This window comes from Arachis ipaensis, chromosome B6 (assembly GCF_059453495.1).
Source record: "Arachis ipaensis isolate K30076 ecotype BB chromosome B6, ASM5945349v1, whole genome shotgun sequence".
NCBI lineage: Eukaryota > Viridiplantae > Streptophyta > Magnoliopsida > Fabales > Fabaceae > Arachis > Arachis ipaensis.
The window spans coordinates 39,263,996-39,272,128 of record NC_142441.1 but is presented as its reverse complement, the minus strand read 5'-3'; positions in this window follow the sequence as shown (position 1 = coordinate 39,272,128).

Here is an 8,133-nt window from a genome sequence, read left to right as displayed (position 1 = left end):
GTATCTCCTCTCCAAAATGGAGTAAAAGTAAAAAAGTCCCATCAAGTACAAAACTCTTTCCTATTTATACTAGTCCTTTGGCTCCTTGAAAGGCCTTCAATCATGCTTTCTGGAATAGGAAATGGGCTTTGTTGGAATTGGGACTCAAATTTTGGCATTTTCTCTTGTGCGTATGCACACTAGGTCGTGCGTACGCATGTTGGCTTAAAAATCCTCTCGTGCGTACGCATATAGGGTCACGCGTATGCACGGCAGCAGCAAATCTCCTTGCGCGTGCGCGCTCTTCATCTTTTACGCGCGTATGGAAGTAAAAAACCTCCTTGTGCGTAAGCACATTGGGTCGTGCATACACACAGCAACAAATTTTTCCAAGCTCCATATCGGGCAAGTTATTGACACACACGCCTTCATATTTTGCATGTTAGCAACGTGTGTGTTATTCTCCCTGGGCTGAAACTTAGTGAAGGTGTTGCTAACTTGGTTTCCATGTTAGCAACGTGTTCTTCTACTCTCAGAAAGCCAAAATCTTGCAAAGGCGTTGCTAACTTGGATTCTAAGTTAGCAACGTGTTCATGTTCTTCTTGGAGCCAAAGTTTCAATGGCGTTGCTAACTTGGTTTTCCAAGTTAGCAACGTGTTTAATGCCCTCCTGGAAGGTTACATTGGCACTTGTAAACATGAATTAGTGACATCCTTCATTGCATTTCTATGAACCAGAATCATTGGTGTTGCTAACTTGAGTTCTAAGTTGCCAATGCCTTCATAATTTTGCCCTCCATCCTCCATATCAAGTTAAGGAAGGCGTTGCTAACTTGAGATTTCAAGTTGCCAACGCCTTCACACTTAGTTTCCATCCTCTCATGCTGAATCAAAGAAGGCGTTGCTAACTTGAGAAATCAAGTTACCAACGCCTTCACATATTGATTACCATTCTCCATGTTGAAAAATTGAAGGCGTTGCTAACTTGAAAAGCCAAGTTAGCAACGTGTTCATAGTTAAATTGTTGAAGGATTGGTAATGCGACAGGAGGGCATTGCTAACTTGGAAAGCCAGGTTAGTAACTTGTCCAATGATGGAGTATTGAAGGCGTTGCTAACTTGAATTCTCAAGTTGGCAACGTCTTCAATGTTGGAGTGAAGAGGGCTGATGCCAAGGCATCTTGGCCAGTTTCATTGACCTTTTCTTTACTGTTTTTAAGGTAGTTTCATGCATTTTCTTAGAAAATAAGCTAGTTTTGGGTAGATATTCACTTACATCTTGATTCAAGCATACATTGTGCACTTTACATGATTTCATGAGAATTTTGCATGAATTATATGACAAATTGGATGATGCATGACTCATGACTTGGACTAGAACTTTGATGCACTTTGTTGCTTGATTTCAGGAAAAAGGAAGCAAAGAAGAACCACGTTAGCAGTCACGTTAGTCCCACTAACGTGACCTCTAACGTGGAATGGGTGCTAACTTGCAAAGTTAATGAGAAAGGTAATCGCCAATAATGCCCTCGAAGCCATCATAATCCCACGTTAAGAGTCACGTTAACTAAGTTAACGTGAACTCTAACGTGGAAGAAGACAACAAGACCAACGTTAGTGACACTCTCCTTTGTCACTAACGTTGGACCAAGCTCATAATTGGCCACGTTAGTTGCCACGTTAACTTAGTTAACGTGGACTCTAACCTTAAGAAGCAAAAGAGAAGCCAACGTTAGTGACATTCACCTTTGTCACTAACGTTGGCCAAGCCTCCATAAGCCACGTTAACTCCCACGTTAACTTAGTTAACGTGGAAGCTAACGTGGAGAGAGCAATTGATAGCCAACGTTAGTGACAGTTACCTTTGTCACTAACGTTGGAGTGCACCACCAAGAGCCACCATGAGCAATGTTAACTCCCACGTTAACTTAGTTAACGTGGAAGCTAACGTGGATAAAGAGATGATGAGCCAACGTTAGTGACACTCACCTTTGTCACTAACGTTGGAGATGGCTAGCATGACTATGTTAGAAGCCACGTTAACTTAGTTAACGTGGACTCTAACGTGGGAAATAGGGGCACATTGGAATGTTAGTGACAAAGGTAAGTGTCACTAACGTTCTCGAAGGATTAGCAACACTACGTTAGAAGCCACGTTAACCTAGTTAACTTGGACTCTAACGTAGGGACAAGGGAGGACTCTCCACGTTATTGGGAAAGGTAAGTCCCAATAACGTGTGCGAAGGACCAAGAGGCAACGTTAGTGGTCACGTTAGTGCCACTAACGTTGAAGTCAACGTGATCATATTTAGGTTAGGAACGTTAGTGAAAAAGGTGATTGTCACTAACGTTCTCGAACCCACACTTTCACTTAACGTTGACACCACTAACGTCCTGAGTCAAAGTCCCTGCATACTTCACCTTTTCTCCCTGCAAGCAAAGCTAAGCCCAATGAAAAGGATAACTGCTTCAAACTCAAGATTCAGAGGCCCATACCCAAGACTTGAAGAGCCAACTAGAAGATGGGAAGAGTAGTATATATAGGAGTAGCTTTGAATTCGTTTGGGAGTTGGAAACTTTAGGGAGCCTTTGGCATAGAACTACTCTCTGTATTTTACTTTTTCTGCACTTCTAGTTTTACTTTCATCATGTATTCTCCATCTTTGTTTTCATTTTCCAGAGCTATGAACAACTAAACCCCTTTCATTGGGTTAGGAAGCTCTGTTGTAATTTGATGGATCAATATTAGTTTTCATTCTCCTTCTTCTATCTTTTCTCTTGATTTTACTAGAAAGCTTTCGATCTTCATCCAATTGGGTAGTTATCTTGGAAAAGAAGCTATTCATACTTGGATCTCTTCTGAACCTTGAAAGAGGAATGAAGAGATCATGCTAGAAATGCTTTCTCATGCTGGACCAAATTGGGTTTGGATGGATATGTGACTATAATCCTACTAACACTTGATTTGGGAAATGCATGTGGTATAATCAGTGACCATACTTCATCTCTTCTCATGAGCAATTGACCAAGGAATTGGCTATTGATCAAGATTTGAGAGATTGAATTACCAAGAAATTGGAATTCGATTACTTGAGATTGCCAAGGAGATCAATGAATGCATTGATTGAGGAAAAGATGAAAATGAACTTGATCCGGAGAATGTAACATCTCCTGAGCCCAATGAACTCCCCATTTCTGATCTAACCCATTCTCTTTAATTTCTGCCATTTACTTTTATGAGCAATTACCCCATTCCCGTTTAAGATTCTGCAATTTACTTTCCACTATTTACATTCAGCTCTTTAATTCTAGCATTCACTGTTTCTGCTATTTACTTTCCCGCCATTTAATTCTCTGCAAATCTCAAATCAAATTTTGGTTTGCTCAACTAGAACATTCCTCTAATTAACGTTGCTTGATCAATCAATCTCTGTGGGATTCGACTTCACTCTATTGTGAGTTTTTACTTGACGACAAATTCGGTACACTTGCCGAAGAAAATTTGTTGAGAGACAAGTTTTGTGCGTATTAAGTTTATGGCGCCGTTGCCGGGGATTGATTTTGTATCAACAATGATTAAGTTGGAGGATCACTAGATTGAGCATTTGTTATTCTGTTGATTTAAATTTCTGTTTGAGCACTTTTCTTTCGGTTTCAGTTGTTTTATATTCCCATCCCTTTAACCCCTTTATTTTAGTTGTTTACACTCTGTTTCACTCACCCACTAACAGTTTGATATATTGCATCACTCACACTAACAGCATTTTTTTTAGAATAGTTTTTGGATCTATTTCCTTGCTTGTACCTTGTTGGTTGTATGACAGGGAGAAGAAGTAGGGCTTCAACTTCCTTTGATTCTGAACCTGAGAGGACCTTCCTTAGATTAAAGAGGGAAGCAAGAGGAAAGAGAGTAGTTGGTGCCGAGGAAGAGGAAGAGTACTTTGAACCAAACATGGAGGAGAATATGGAGAACCATCATGAAGAAGAGGCTCGCAACCATGGTAGAGAAGGTCTAGCAAATCATGCTGGGTCAGAGAGAAGAGTTCTGGGTTCTTACATCAACCCAAACCCAGGAAACTGTGGAAGTAGCATCCAAAGGCCAACCATACATGCCAACAACTTTGAGCTAAAGCCACAGCTCATCACCCTTGTTCAGAACAACTGTTCATTCGGAGGGAGTGTCCAAGAAGACCCCAATCAACATCTAACCACCTTCCTAAGGATATGTGATACTGTGAAGTCTAATGGTGTTCATCCTGACACCTATAGACTACTTCTGTTCACTTTCTCACTCAAGGACAAGGCATCTAAATGGCTGGAGTCCTTCCCAAAGGAGAGTTTAGCAACCTGGGAAGATGTGGTGAACAAATTCTTGGCAAGATTCTATCCTCCTCAACGGATTAACAGGCTGAGAGCTGAGGTGCAAACATTCAGGCAGCAGGATGGTGAGACTCTATATGAAGCATGGGAGAGGTTTAAGGACCTAACAAGGAGGTGTCCACCAGATATGTTCAATGAATGGTGCAGCTACACATTTTCTATGAAGGTCTTTCTTATGAATCAAAGAAAGCAGTAGACCACTCATTCGGGGGATCTCTGAACAAGAAGAAGACCATTAGGAGGCCATAGATGTTATTGAAACTGTAGCAGAGAATGAATACTTCTATGCCTCTGAAAGAAGGAACACTAGAGGAGTGATGGAGCTAAATAATGTAGATGCTCTGCTGGCCCAAAACAAGCTCATTACCAAGCAATTAGCTGACCTCACCAAGAAGATAGAGAGGAACCAAGTAGCAGCAATCACCACCTCATCAACTACCCAAGAGGGAGTGAATGCAGAGGCAGAGAGTGAGCAGGAGCAAGCCAACTACATTGGGAATTCACCTAGACAAAATCATGACCCATACTCTAAGACTTACAACCCTGGTTGGAGGAATCACCCAAACTTTGGGTGGGGGAATCAACAAGATCAAGGCCAAGATCAGAGAAGTCACAACCCCAACAACAATGCAGCTCACCAACAATTCACACAGAGAACATATCAACACCATCATAACAACACCTCTCCACATCCATATCAAAACCAAAATAACACTCCTCATCCTTCTACCTCCAATCCCAACCTACCATCATCTGATGACAGACTCTCAAGGATTGAGAACCTGCTTGAAGGCATATGCCAAGAGATTCAAGACAGTAAAGCATTCTGAGAGGAAGTGCAGTCCAATATACAGAATCAAGATGCTGCCATCAAGAAACTTGAGACACAAATTGGCTACCTATTCAAGCAGATTTCCAGCCACAACCTTCGCAGTGATACTGACTCACACAAGAGGGAGGAGTGTCAAGCTATCACCCTTAGGAGTGGGAAGGAACTGAAGGAATTCTCCCAGAAACCACAAGAAGAGGGCTCAAATAAAAAGGGAGAAAATCACGACGGAGCTCAAGCTTCCACTTCGAGTTTGCAAAAAGGGGAAGGAGTGCTGAAGCCAGACGTCCCAAGAGTCCCATACCCTCAGCAATTAAAGAAAAAGGGGGATGACAGCCAGTTCTTGAGATTTTTGGAAATCTTCAAGAAACTACAAATCAACATACCTTTTGCTGAAGCAATAGAGCAAATGCCCCTCTACGCCAAGTTTTTAAAGGAGCTAATGACTAAGAAGAAAAGCTGGAAGAACAGCGAGACTATGATACTAACCGAAGAATGTAGTGCAATCATTCAGTATAAACTACCCCAGAAATTGAAGGATCCGGGGAGCTTTCAGATCCCTTGTATCATAGGGGAAATCACAGTGGAAAAGGCTCTATGTGACTTAGGAGCCAGCATAAATTTGATGTCGTTAGCCATGATGAGAAAAATGAAGATTGAAAAGGCTAAACCAACAAAGATGGCCCTACAACTAGCAGACAGATCGTTCAAGTTCCCTCATGGCGTAGTAGAAGATTTGCTGGTGAAAGTGGGAGATTTCATCTTCCCAGCAGACTTTGTAGTGCTGGACATGCAGGAGGAAACCAAGGCTTCCATCATCCTGGGAAGGCCGTTCTTGGCCACTGCTGGAGCTGTCATTGATGTACAAAAGGGGGACCTCACCCTGAGATTACACAATGAAAAGATGACATTCAATGTGTTCAAAGCCATGAGTTATACCCACCAGAACAATTGGGAGAATGTATGAGGTTGGACTCACTTGAAGATGCAGTGCAAGATAGTTTTGAAGAAGAAGAACCTGAAGAGTTAACAGAGGAGGAGTCAACGTTTAGTGAAGAGGTTGCAACAGCAGAGATTCATATACAAGGGGCATCAAAAGAAGAGAACGAAAAGTCAGAAGCACCCAAACTTGAACTCAAAGCACTGCCACCCACTCTCAAATATGCATACTTAGGAGAAAATGAAAGTTACCCAGTGATCATAAGCTCGTGCCTCAGCCAAGATCAAGAGGATGAACTACTCAAAGTATTGCGAAAGCACAAGGATGCCATTGAATGGACTCTTGCTGACCTGAAAGGAATAAGTTCAGCCATATGCATGCATAAGATACTACTGGAAGATGATGCTAAACCATCCATTCAATCCCAAAGGAGGCTGAACCCAATCATGAAGGAAGTGGTACAGAAAGAAGTTATGAAGTTATGGCAGGGAGGGGTAATCTACCCGATCTCAGACAGCCCCTGGGTCAGCCCCATGCATGTCGTGCCCAAAAAGGGAGGAATCACTGTAGTTCCCAATGAGAAGAACGAACTAATTCCTACAAGGACCGTCACAGGATGGCGGATGTGCATAGACTATCAGAAACTCAATGAGGCTACACGAAAGGACCATTTCCCCCTCCCATTTATGGATCAGATGTTGGAAAGACTCGGAGGACACGCATATTACTGTTTTCTTGATGGTTATTCAGGATATAACCAAAGAGTGGTTGATCCCAGAGACCAAGAGAAAACTTCATTTACTTGTCCATATGGAGTGTTTGCCTACAGGCGTATGCCATTTGGGCTATGTAATGCACCTGCGACTTTCCAACGCTGCATGCTTTCTATATTCTCAGATATGATAGAGAAAATTCATTGAAGTTTTTATGGATGATTTCTCGGTATTTGGAGATTCCGTTACTAGCTGCCTGAGTCACCTTGCCTTAGTATTGAAAAGGTGCCAAGAGACCAATCTGGTCTTGAACTGGGAGAAATGTCACTTTATGGTGACAGGAGGAATAGTCCTTGGCCATAAGGTTTCTAACCAAGGCATTGAAGTGGACAGGGCTAAAGTGGAACTTATTGAAAAACTTCCTCCACCCAGTGATGTCAAGGCAATTAGAAGTTTTTTAGGGCATGCTGGCTTTTACAGAAGGTTTATTAAAGATTTTTCAAAAATAGCTAAGCCCTTGAGCAATCTCCTTATATCAGATACACCATTTATCTTCGATGAAACATGTATGTTAGCATTCGAGCATTTGAAAGAAAGATTGTCATCTGCCCCTATCATTTCCCCACCTGATTGGAACTTACCCTTTGAATTGATGTGTGATGCATCTGATTTTGCAGTTGGGGCAGTGTTAGGGCAGAGGAAAGATAACTTAGTCCATGTGATATACTATGCTAGCAAAGTCCTCAATGATGCTCAAAGAAATTATACCACTACTGAAAAGGAGTTGCTAGCCATAGTTTTTGCATTTGACAAGTTCAGGTCATACCTCATTGGTGCTAAAGTGATTGTTTTCACAGATCACACAGCACTTAAATATTTGTTTGCCAAACAAGAATCAAAACCAAGATTAATAAGATGGATCTTATTGTTGCAGGAATTCAATATTGAAATCAGAGACAAGAAAGGAGTGGAGAACAAGGTAGCGGATCACCTATCTAGAATCCCTCATGAGGAAGGTGGAACACATGATACAAGTTTGAACGAGCTTTTCCCTGATGAGCAGTTGATGACAGTTCACAAAGCACCATGGTTTGCAGACATTGCCAACTTCAAGGCAACTGGGGCTCTACCTCCAGGGATCTATAAACATCAAAAAAGGAAGCTCATAAATGATGCAAAGTACTTTGTCTGGGATGAGCCATACCTCTTCAAGAAGTGTTCAGATGGAATCCTTAGAAGATGTGTTTCGAAAGAGGAAGGACGAGAGGTCCTATGGAATTGCCACGGCGCTTGC